We start from the raw sequence: 12863 nt of genomic DNA, 5'->3' as shown, positions 1-12863 counted from the left end.
GCCAACTTCCAGGGCACTCGCGACCGGCCCCCGGCCGTGAGCGACCTGCGCCGCATCAAGCAACAGCCAGGAGAAACCCTGCAGAAGTACATCCAGCGCTTCAACTACGCTCGCCTCAAGATCCCCAAGTTGACTGAAGAAGCCATCATCTCAGCCTTCTCCGACGGCGTGCGCGACGTCAAGATGAAGGAAGAGCTAGCAATCCATGAAGATCTGTGCACATCCCTGGAGCCATTCAACTTGGTGACCAAGTGCGCCAGGGACGAGGAAGGGCGTCTCTCCCTTCTCGAGCTCCCGACAGCCGACCCGGAAGAAAAGAAGCTCAAGGCAAAGGACGTGAAGCGCAAGGGGGCTGCCGTGCTAGCAGCGGAACCGGACACCAAGTGAGGCAGGGATCAGCCTGAGTCATCTAAGGGTGGACGGTACTGCGTGTACCACGACCTCCACACCCACAACACCAATGAATGTCAAGAGCTCAGAGCTGTGCGAGATGGGCGAATCGGCCGATGCCCAGAGCGCCACGACAGGGGCTATGGCCGAGGAGGAGGAAGAGGCGGTGGACGATGGGAAGACCGTGGCCTTCGCCAGGGATGGCGTGACTGAAGGAAATATGCCCTAGAGGCAATAATAAAGTTATTATTTATTTCCTTATAATCATGATAAATGTTTATTATTCATGCTAGAATTGTATTTACCGGAAACATAATACATGTGTGAATACATAGACAAACAAAGTGTCACTAGTATGCCTCTACTTGACTAGCTCGTTAATCAAAGATGGTTATGTTTCCTAACCATGAACAATGAGTTGTTATTTGATTAACGAGGTCACATCATTAGTAGAATGATCTGATTGACATGACCCATTCCATTAGCTTAGCACCCGATCGTTTAGTATGTTGCTATTGCTTTCTTCATGACTTATACATGTTCCTATGACTATGAGATTATGCAACTCCCGTTTACCGGAGGAACACTTTGGGTACTACCAAACGTCACAACGTAACTGGGTGATTATAAAGGAGTACTACAGGTGTCTCCAATGGTCGATGTTGGGTTGGCGTATTTCGAGATTAGGATTTGTCACTCCGATTGTCGGAGAGGTATCTCTGGGCCCTCTCGGTAATACACATCACATAAGCCTTGCAAGCATTACAACTAATATGTTAGTTGTGAGATGATGTATTACAGAACGAGTAAAGAGACTTGCCGGTAACGAGATTGAACCAGGTATTGGATACCGACGATCGAATCTCGGGCAAGTAACATACCGATGACAAAGGGAACAACGTATGTCGTTATGCGGTCTGACCGATAAAGATCTTCGTAGAATATGTAGGAGCCAATATGGGCATCCAGGTCCCGCTATTGGTTATTGACCGGAGACGTGTCTCGGTCATGTCTGCATTGTTCTCGAACCCGTAGGGTCCGCACGCTTAAGGTTACGATGACAGTTATATTATGAGTTTACATGTTTTGATGTACCGAAGGAGTTCGGAGTCCCGGATGAGATCGGGGACATGACGAGGAGTCTCGAAATGGTCGAGACGTAAAGATTCATATATTGGATGATATGGTTAGGCCAAGGGGTCAAGCCCATGAGGCTTTAGATCGGTGCAAAAGGAGTTTTGCGGAGGCCAGGGGGCCGAACGCCGGAGACCCTGGCGTCTGGCCCTGGGCCAGACGCCGAGGCCCATGGCGTCTGGGCCAGACGCCAAGGATTGTGGCGTTTGGTCCTGGAGTCCGAGTGGGACTCTTGCCTTTCGGGAAAAACCGACTTTGAGGAGGCTTTTGCTCCAAGTTTCGACCCCGGGTCTCAACATATAAATAGAGGGGCAGGGCTAGCACCAAAGACACAACAAGTTGATCCACGTGATCTATTCCTTAGCCGTGTGCGGTGCCCCCTGCCACCATATACCTCGATAATACTGTAGCGGAGTTTAGGCGAAGCCCTGCTGCTGTAGTACATCAAGATCGTCACCACGCCGTCGTGCTGACGGAACTCTTCCCCGACACTTTGCTGGATCGGAGTCCGGGGATCGTCATCGAGCTGAACGTGTGCTCGAACTCGGAGGTGCCGTAGTTTCGGTGCTTGATCGGTTGGATCGTGAAGACGTACGACTACTTCCTCTACGTCGTGTCATCGCTTCCGCAGTCGGTCTGCGTTGGGTACGTAGACAACACTCTCCCCTCGTTGCTATGCATCACATGATCTTGCGTGTGCGTAGGAAATTTTTTGAAATTACTACGAAACCCAACAGTGGTATCCGAGCCAGGTTATTTATGTTGATGTTATATGCACGAGTAGAACACAAGTGAGTTGTGGACGATACAAGTCATACTGCCTACCAGCATGTCATACTTTGGTTCGGCGGTATTGTTGGACGAGACGACCCGGACCAACCTTACGCGTACGCTTACGCGAGACCGGTTCCCTCGACGTGCTTTGCACATAGATGGCTTGCGGGCGACTGTCTCTCCAACTTTAGTTGAACCGAATATGGCTACGCCCGGTCCTTGAGAAGGTTAAAACGGAGTCTATTTGACAAACTATCGTTGTGGTTTTGATGCGTAGGTGAGATCGGTTCTTACTTAAGCCCGTAGCAGCCACGTAAAACATGCAACAACAAAGTAGAGGACGTCTAACTTGTTTTTGCAGGGCATGTTGTGATGTGATATGGTCAAGGCATGATGCTGAATTTTATTGTATGAGATGATCATGTTTTGTAACCGAGTTATCGGCAACTGACAGGAGCCATATGGTTGTCGCTTTATTGTATGCAATGCAATCGCGATGTAATGCTTTACTTTATTACTAAACGGTAGTGATAGTCGTGGAAGCATAAGATTGGCGAGACGACAACGATGCTACGATGGAGATCAAGGTGTCGCGCCGGTGACGATGGTGATCATGACGGTGCTTCGGAGATGGAGATCACAAGCACAAGATGATGATGACCATATCATATCACTTATATTGATTGCATGTGATGTTTATCTTTTTATGCATCTTATCTTGCTTTGATTGACGGTAGCATTATAAGATGATCTCTCACTAAATTATCAAGAAGTGTTCTCCCTGAGTATGCACCGTTGCGAAAGTTCTTCGTGCTGAGACACCACGTGATGATCGGGTGTGATAGGCTCTACGTTCAAATACAACGGGTGCAAAACAGTTGCACACGCGGAATACTCAAGTTATACTTGACGAGCCTAGCATATGCAGATATGGCCTCGGAACACGGAGACCGAAAGGTCGAGCGTGAATCATATAGTAGATATGATCAACATAACGATGTTCACCATTGAAAACTACTCCATCTCACGTGATGATCGGTCATGGTTTAGTTGATTTGGATCACGTAATCACTTAGAGGATTAGAGGGATGTCTATCTAAGTGGGAGTTCTTAAGTAATATGATTAAATTGAACTTAAATTTATCATGAACTTAGTCCTGGTAGTATTTTGCAAATCATGTTGTAGATCAATAGCTCGCGTTGTTGCTTCCCTGTGTTTATTTTGATATGTTCCTAGAGAAAATTGTGTTGAAAAATGTTAGTAGCAATGTTGCGGATTTGATCCGTGATCTGAGGTTAAATCCTCATTGCTGCACAGAGGAATTATGTCCTTAATGCACCGCTAGGTGACGGACCTATTGCAGGAGCAGATGCAGATGTTATGAACGTTTGGCTAGCTCAATATGATGACTACTTGATAGTTTAAGTGCACCATGCTTAACGGCTTAGAATCGGGACTTCAAAGACGTTTTGAACGTCATGGACCATATGAGATGTTCCAGGAGTTGAAGCTAATATTTCAAGCAAATACCCGAGTTGAGAGATATGAAGTCTCCAACAAGTTCTATAGCTAAAAGATGGAGGAGAATCGCTCAACTAGTGAGCATGTGCTCAGATTGTCTGGGTACTACAATCGCTTGAATCAAGTGGGAGTTAATCTTCCAGATAAGATAGTGATTGACAGAATTCTCTAGTCACCATCACCAAGTTAGTAGAACTTCGTGATGAACTATGGCATGCAAGGGATAACGGAAACGATTCCCAAGCTCTTCGTAATGCGGAAATTGACGAAGGTAGAAATCGAGAAAAACATCAAGTGTTGATGGTAGACAAGACCACTAGTTTCAAGAAAAGGGGCAGAGGGAAGAAGGGGAACTTCAAGAAAAACAGCAAGCAAGTTGCTGCTCAAGTGAAGAAGCCCAAGTCTGATCCTAAGCCTGAGACTAAGTGTTTCTACTGCAAAGGGACTGGTCACTGGAAGCGGATCTACCCCAAGTGATTGGCGGATAAGAAGGATGGCAAAGTGAACATAAGTATATTTGATATACATGTTATTGATGTGTACTTTACTAGTGTTTATCGCAAACCCTCAGTATTTGATACTAGTTCAGTTGCTAAGATTAGTAAGTCGAAACGGGAGTTGCAGAATAAACAGAGACTAGTTAAGGGTGAAGTGACGATGTGTGTTGGAAGTGGTTCCAAGATTGATATGATCATCGTCGCACACTCCCTATACTTTCGGGATTAGTGTTGAACCTAAATAAGTGTTATTTGGTGTTTGCGTTGAGCATGAATATGATTTGATCATGTTTATTGTAATACCATTATTCATTTAAGTAAGAGAATAAATTGTTATTCTGTTTACATGAATAGAACCTTATATGGTTACACACCCAATGAAAATAGTTTGTTGGATCTCGATCATAGTGATACACATAATCATAATATTAAAACCAAAAGATGCAAAGTTAATAATGATAAGTGCAACTTGTTTGTAGCACTGCCGTTTAGGTCATATTGGTGTAAAGCGCATGAAGAAACTCCATACTGATGGAATTTTGGAATCACTTGATTATGAATCACTTGATGCTTGCGAACCGTGCCTTTTGGGCAAGATGACTAAAACTCCGTTCTCCGGAACAATGGAACGAGCTACTGACTTATTGGAAATAATACATACCGATGTATGCGATCCAATGAGTGCTGATGCTCATGGCAAGCATCGTTATTTTCTGACCTTCACAAGATGATTTGAGCAGATATGGGTATATCTACTTGATGAAACATAAGTCTGAAATAGTTGAAAGGTTCAAAGAATTTCAGAGTGAAGTGGAAAAATCATCGTAACAAGAAAATAAAGTTTCTGCGATCTGATCGCGGAGACAAATATTTGAGTTACGAGTTTGGTCTTCAATTAAAACAATGTGGAATAGTTTCACAGCTCACGCCACCTGGAACACCACATCGTTATGGTGTGTCCGAACGTCGTAACCGCACTTTATTTGATATGGTGCGATCTATGATATCTCTTTACCACTATCGTTTTGGGGTTATGCATTAAAGACAGCTGCATTCACATTTTAAAATAGGGTACCATCTAAATCCGTTGAGACGACACCGTATGAACTGTGGTTTAGCAAGAAACCCAAGTTGTCGTTTCTTAAAGTTTGGGGCTGCGATGCTTATGTGGAAAAGTTTCATCCTGATAAGCTCGAACCCAAATCGGAGAAGTGCGTCTTCATAGAATACCCAAAGGAAATTGTTGGGTACACCTTCTATCACAGATCCGGAGGCAAGATATTCGTTGCTAAAAATGGATCCTTTCTGGAGAAGGAGTTTCTCTCGAAAGAAGTGAGTGGGAGGAAAGTAGAACTTGATGAGGTAACTGTACCTGCTCCCTTATTGGAAAGTAGTTCATCACAGAAATCAGTTCCTGTGACAAATACACCAATTAGTGAGGAAGCTAATGATATTGATCATAAAACTTCAGATCAGGTTACTACAGAACCTCATAGGTCTTCCAGAGTAAGATCTGCACCAGAGTGGTGTAGTAATCATGTTCTGGAAGTCATGTTACTAGACCATGATGAACCTACGAACTATGAGGAAGCGATGATGAGCCCAGATTCCGCGAGATGGCTTGAGGCCATAAAATCTGAGATATGATCCATATATGACAACAAAGTATGGACTTTGATTGACTTGCTCGATGATCAGCAAAGCCATGTTAAATAAATGGATCTTCAAGAGGAAGACGGACACTGATAGTAGTGTTACTATCTACCAAGCTCGACTTGTTGCAAAAGTTTTTCAACAAGTTCAAGGTGTTGAATACGATGAGGTTTTCTCACTCGTATCGATGCTTAAGTCTATCTGAATCATGTTAGCAATTGCCACATTTTATGAAATCTGGAAAATGGATGTCAAAACTGCATTCCTTAATGGATTTATTAAAGAAGAGTTGTATATGATGCAACCAGAAGGTTTTGTCAATCCTAAAGGTGCTAACAAAATGTGCAAGCTCCAGCGATCCATCTATGGACTGGTGCAAGCTTCTCGGAGTTGGAATATACGCTTTGATAAGTTGATCAAAGCATATAGTTTTATATGGACTTACGATGAAGCCTGTATTTACAATAAAGTGAGTGGGAGCACTACAACCTTTCTGATTAGTATATGTGAGTGACATATTGTTGATCAGAAATGATGTAGAATTTTTTCTGCAAAGCATAAAGGAGTGTTTTAAAGGAGTTCTTTAAAAAGAAAAGACCTCAGTAAAAAGCTACTTATATATTGAGCATCAAGATCTATTGAGATAGATCAAGACGCTTGATAAGATTTTCAATGAGTACATACCTTGGCAAGATTTTGAAATAGTTCAAAATGGAACAGTTAAAGAAAGAGTTCTTGCCTGTGTTGCAAAGGTATGAAATTGAGTAAGACTCAAATCCCGACCACAGCAGAAAATAGAAAGAGAATGAAAAGTCATTCCCTATGCCTCAGTCATAGGTTCTATAAAGTATGCTATGCTTTGTACCAGACCTATTGTATACCTTGCTCTGTATTTGGCAAGGGAGTACAATAGTGATCTAGGAGTAGATCACTGGACATTGGTCAAAAATATCCTTAGTAAGGACTAAGGAGATGTTTCTCGATTATGGAGGTGATAAAAGAGTTTGTTGTAAAAGTTACATCAGTGCAAACTTTTACACTAATCTAGATGACTCTAAGACTCAATCTGGATACATATTGAAAGTGGGAGCGATTAGCTAGAGTAGCTCCGTACAGAGCATTATAGACATAGAATATTTGCAAAATACATACGGCTCTGAATGTGACAGACCCGTTGACTAAGCTTCTCTCACGAGCAAAACATGATCACACCTTAGAATTCTTTGGATGTTAATCACATAGCGATGTGAACTAGATTATTGACTCTAGTAAACCCTTTGGGTGTTGGTCACATGATGATGTGAACTATGGGTGTTAATCATATACAGATATGAATATTGGTGTTAAATCACATGACGATGTGAACTAGATTATTGACTCTAGTGCAAGTGGGAGACTGAAGGAAATATGCCCTAGAGGCAATAATAAAGTTATTATTTATTTCCTTATAATCATGATAAATGTTTATTATTCATGCTAGAATTGTATTTACCGGAAACATAATACATGTGTGAATACATAGACAAACAAAGTGTCACTAGTATGCCTCTACTTGACTAGCTCGTTAATCAAAGATGGTTATGTTTCCTAACCATGAACAATGAGTTGTTATTTGATTAACGAGGTCACATCATTAGTAGAATGATCTGATTGACATGACCCATTCCATTAGCTTAGCACCCGATTGTTTAGTATGTTGCTATTGCTTTCTTCATGACTTATACATGTTCCTATGACTATGAGATTATGCAACTCCCGTTTACCGGAGGAACACTTTGGGTACTACCAAACGTCACAACGTAACTGGGTGATTATAAAGGAGTACTACAGGTGTCTCCAATGGTCGATGTTGGGTTGGCGTATTTCGAGATTAGGATTTGTCACTCCGATTGTCGGAGAGGTATCTCTGGGCCCTCTCGGTAATACACATCACATAAGCCTTGCAAGCATTACAACTAATATGTTAGTTGTGAGATGATGTATTACAGAACGAGTAAAGAGACTTGCCGGTAACGAGATTGAACTAGGTATTGGATACCGACGATCGAATCTCGGGCAAGTAACATACCGATGACAAAGGGAACAACGTATGTCGTTATGCGGTCTGACCGATAAAGATCTTCGTAGAATATGTAGGAGCCAATATGGGCATCCAGGTCCCGCTATTGGTTATTGACCGGAGACGTGTCTCGGTCATGTCTGCATTGTTCTCGAACCCGTAGGGTCCGCACGCTTAAGGTTACGATGACAGTTATATTATGAGTTTACATGTTTTGATGTACCGAAGGAGTTCGGAGTCCCGGATGAGATCGGGGACATGACGAGGAGTCTCGAAATGGTCGAGACGTAAAGATTCATATATTGGATGATATGGTTAGGCCAAGGGGTCAAGCCCATGAGGCTTTAGATCGGTGCAAAAGGAGTTTTGCGGAGGCCAGGGGGCCAAACGCCGGAGACCCTGGCGTCTGGCCCTGGGCCAGACGCCGAGGCCCATGGCGTCTGGGCCAGACGCCAAGGATTGTGGCGTTTGGTCCTGGAGTCCGAGTGGGACTCTTGCCTTTCGGGAAAAACCGACTTTGATGAGGCTTTTGCTCCAAGTTTCGACCCCGGGTCTCAACATATAAATAGAGGGGCAGGGCTAGCACCAAAGACACAACAAGTTGATCCACGTGATCTATTCCTTAGCCGTGTGCGGTGCCCCCTGCCACCATATACCTCGATAATACTGTAGCGGAGTTTAGGCGAAGCCCTGCTGCTGTAGTACATCAAGATCGTCACCACGCCGTCGTGCTGACGGAACTCTTCCCCGACACTTTGCTGGATCGGAGTCCGGGGATCGTCATCGAGCTGAACATGTGCTCGAACTCGGAGGTGCCGTAGTTTCGGTGCTTGATCGGTTGGATCGTGAAGACGTACAACTACTTCCTCTACGTCGTGTCATCGCTTCCGCAGTCGGTCTGCGTTGGGTACGTAGACAACACTCTCCCCTCGTTGCTATGCATCACATGATCTTGCGTGTGCGTAGGAAATTTTTTGAAATTACTACGAAACCCAACAGTGACCACCTTCGCGAGGACCACTGGCAGGACCAGCCTCGCGAGGGAGGCTGGAGGGACCAGCCTCGTGAGGACCGTCCCCACAGCAACGCAGGCCTCCCTACTTTGTCGCCTCCACCGAGGAGGAATGAAGACCAACACCAAGACGATGGGGCTGGGGGCTTCCAAGAGCCGCGTGCAATTGCTTCCATCCTGGGAGGCGCCCAGGCCCCAGCCTCACAACGCATCTTCAAGCAGTTTGCTCGCGAGGTGAATGCAGTCCTTCCCAAGCTTGAGGCCACACACCCTCTCAGGTGGTCTTCGTGCGCGATCACATTCAGTTCCGCAGACCAGCTCAAGTGTGCGGCAACGGCTGGAGTCCTCCCGATGCTTTGCTCCCCAGTCATCAGCAACATGCAGGTCACCAGGACCCTCATCGATGGCGGGGCAGCACTCAACGTCCTGTCCGTTGAGACGTTCGACAATCTCCAAGTGCCATACGACCAGCTTCCGCCGACCACGCCTTTCTCAGGAGTCACCGATGGTTCCACTGTTCCAATTGGGCAAGTTTGCCTTCCGGTCACCTTCGGGCAACGCAACAACTACCGCACCGAGCTCATCGACTTCGACGTCGCTCACATCCGCCTGCCGTACAACGCCATCCTCGGGTACCCAACCCTAGCCAAGTTTATGGCAGTGACTCACCATGGTTACAATGTCCTCAAGATGCCAGGAAGCAGTGGAGTCATCATCGTACCCTGTGAAGAAAGGGACGCAGTGTGCTCGTTCGAGCGTGCGTTCCAAGCCGCAGCAATCGAAGACCTAGATCGCAGGAGCGGGAGGCCTCCCGAGGCGACCCTCAAGAAGAAGAAGACCTCACCTGGCCAGAGCCACAAGGAAGCAGGCACCTCCGGAGGTATTGCATCAGGATTCGCGCCCGATCAGGGAGCGCCGCCCTCTTGCGCATAGGAAGGCGCAACCGGCGCCCTCTTCAGGCAGGGCTCGGGGGCTCTCTCTTGGAGAGCCACCGACCTTGCCAAGGTCGCGGGGGAGGCACTCGGGCACCACTTGGAGGGGTGCTTTCAGGCACGCTTCCCTCAGAAAGGTACAAGTCAAAGGAGACAAAACCCTCAGGAGTTCATCGCAAGGAACACCCAAGAACTAAAAGAGTCCAGAGTCATGCGCGGCAGCCGCCGCTTGCCTGCCGTGGCCCCACATCTAGGAGAGGATGGAGGACTGCGCATCTGCGTCGACGTACCAGGGCTCAACCGAGCTGCGTCCCAGGAGCGCCTATGGCCTTCGGCCGTAGGGCGCTGCGTGGGACCACCCCACAACTACGTTTGCATGCCCTTCGGCCTGCCGAGCACGATCGCCGCACATCAGCGCCTGTTGAGGAGCATTCTGGAGGCTCAGGAGGTCGGGCATCGCGTGGTCCTGGCGGAGGTGGCGATGGTCCCCGAAGACCTGCACGTACCACCAGAGCCTCCCGAGGCCCCTGGGCCTGGGAGCTCATGAGGGCCGACATCTTCACCGCGCATCGCTCACTTCCTCAGCATCACTTCATCTTCAACAGCACCAGGTGACATCTTTCAGAGTTCTACTTTTAGCTGGGAGCGCCAACAGGGCCGCACCATTCCCAAGCCGCGTGGGTCCGTCCCCGCGGCATGTATCCATTTTGTTTATGCTCTTTATTTACCTTGTTGGGGGCGCCCCTCGGGCTGCATCATCCCCACGCCGCTCGGGCCCGACCCAGCGGCGGTTGCTTTTACCTGTGCTTGCTTGAAATTGGATTTCGTCCTATGTGCTTAACATACCTAACCTAATCACGTGCTCGATCAACGCCTATTTGAGGAGCCGCTCGCTCTGGCACGGCGCGTGCACACGGGTCCGTCCCTGCAGCGTTGATAAACTTGAGTGGTCGAGCTCTGGCCACGGCAGCCCCGCACGGCGCCACCTCACCAGGCCCTCAGTGCCCTGACCTCTCCCTCGGAGTGACCATAGGTTGGCCGGCGACCGTAACGACAGGCCTTGTTTCTCCTCATGATTGGTGTGCAGGACCTACTCCAGGAGTAACATTGGGGGCATCGTGAGCTCTACCTCCCTCTCTTCGGCACGGACCGCTTGCACGTTAAAAGGGGGGTACCTGAGCATCGTGACTCATGGACTCCTACTGGATCTCCAGCCCTCACCCCTGGCCTTGACCCACGGCATCGCGACCTGTCATACCATCGGTGGCTGAGCTTGCTCGAGGGCTGGGACTTGAGGACGTAGAGCGTTAAGGAGAGTGTGGGGGAGTGGGAAGAAGCTCGCGAGGGCCTAACCCAGCAGTGCCTCGACCACCGCTTCTCGGGCCAGGCGCCTCTCCGAGGAACTACGTCAGACACACAAGATAAGTCGCGCCGTCGCAAAAGCTAGACCAATGCAGCGCTAAATCCCCGCCCAGTGCAACTCTGTCATGGTGATGCTACCTTCCTTTCTCGCCCAGCCGGGATTGCTTGAGCGCTAAAGGGGACCTCCCGAGCATCGCGACTTGGGGGCTCTTACCGGACCTCGGGCCGCTCACCTCCTGGCCTTGACCACGGCATCGCGACCTGGCATACCAGCGACGACTGAAGCTTGCCTGGGGACTGGGACCTGTCAGCGTAGAGCGCCAAGTCCTCGTGAGGATAGAAAGGGGGAGCTTAGCCGGAACAGAACGGACACCTCACGCCAATTCATATTAAGGATATAGTAATTACAAAATCATGGCAGACGCCTTACATACCCCCGTGGGGTGTTGCTTTAATTCCTTGCAGGGAACAAAAGGTGCTAACCCTAAGGAACGCTACTTGCTAGCACCTCCCCAGGCGACGCCATCATGAACAGTGGGCTACCCAGCGCCGGCGCCAACCCCATCCAGATCAGTGGCATCGGCGGCCCGAGGCAGCTGCCTCACTCCGAGCGTGGCGCGAGCTCGGAGGCTCGTAGCTGTCGTCGCTCGTCTCTGGGGTCGCGAGGAGTTCGGGGGAGCCGCTGAAGCCCGCAGTCCCTCCGCTGCTGCCTGAGGAGCTGCAGGAGGACCAACGGGCGGGGCTGGTCCTCGCCAGTTCGTCACCACTGCCGCTTCCCTTAGGGCAGCATTCCAGCCGACATCCTTCTGCATCAAAGACCTTGAAGAACATCAAGGAGGCGCCGTCGTATTCAAGATGGATCACCAAGGCGCCGTCCGCGCGACAGACCCGGGCAATCTCACCCCAGCCCCGGGTCATGAAGACCTTGACCGGAGCGACGACCGCGACCTCCACTCTGGTTGCAGGGGTGCCACAGTCGGCGTGCTGCAACCAGAGCTCCAGGGCCCCGCTCGGCGACATCTCGAAGGCGAAGGAGGGAGGAAGGCGGATCCATGAAGTTGGAGGCATGGCGGCGTGAAGCACAAGCTCGCGAGAGGAGCACTCCACGTGGACTCCAGGGGGGATGACGCGCACCACTGTGACTCGCCGGCGTCGACGGCAACGCTGTCGGTGTCGCTCGGTGTCCTCCCCCCTGGGGCCTACGATGCGGGCGTGCAAGGGCAGCAGAAACCCAGGCGGCGGCCGCTCGTACCACGGCCTCGACACCACCTGCCAGGCGCCTTCGTCCCGGTGGCAAGGGATTGGCCGCTTCTTCGGCGGGAGGGGGTCAGGACCCTCTCTGCTTTCCCTTCTCCTCAGCTGAAAACCGGCGGATCGGTGCCATTGGCGCAAGAGGAAGCAAGGATAAGGAAGAAGAAGAGGAGGAGTGACGGAAAGGGGTGAACCGGCGAAGCTCACGCGGCCCCGTACTTATAGCCGGGGAAGGCCAACCGCCGAGCACCATGACCTCAGGTAATCATGACCCATA

This window comes from Triticum aestivum, chromosome 4A (assembly GCF_018294505.1).
Source record: "Triticum aestivum cultivar Chinese Spring chromosome 4A, IWGSC CS RefSeq v2.1, whole genome shotgun sequence".
NCBI classification, from domain to species: Eukaryota; Viridiplantae; Streptophyta; class Magnoliopsida; order Poales; family Poaceae; genus Triticum; species Triticum aestivum.
Note: the sequence above shows the minus strand (reverse complement) of the source record.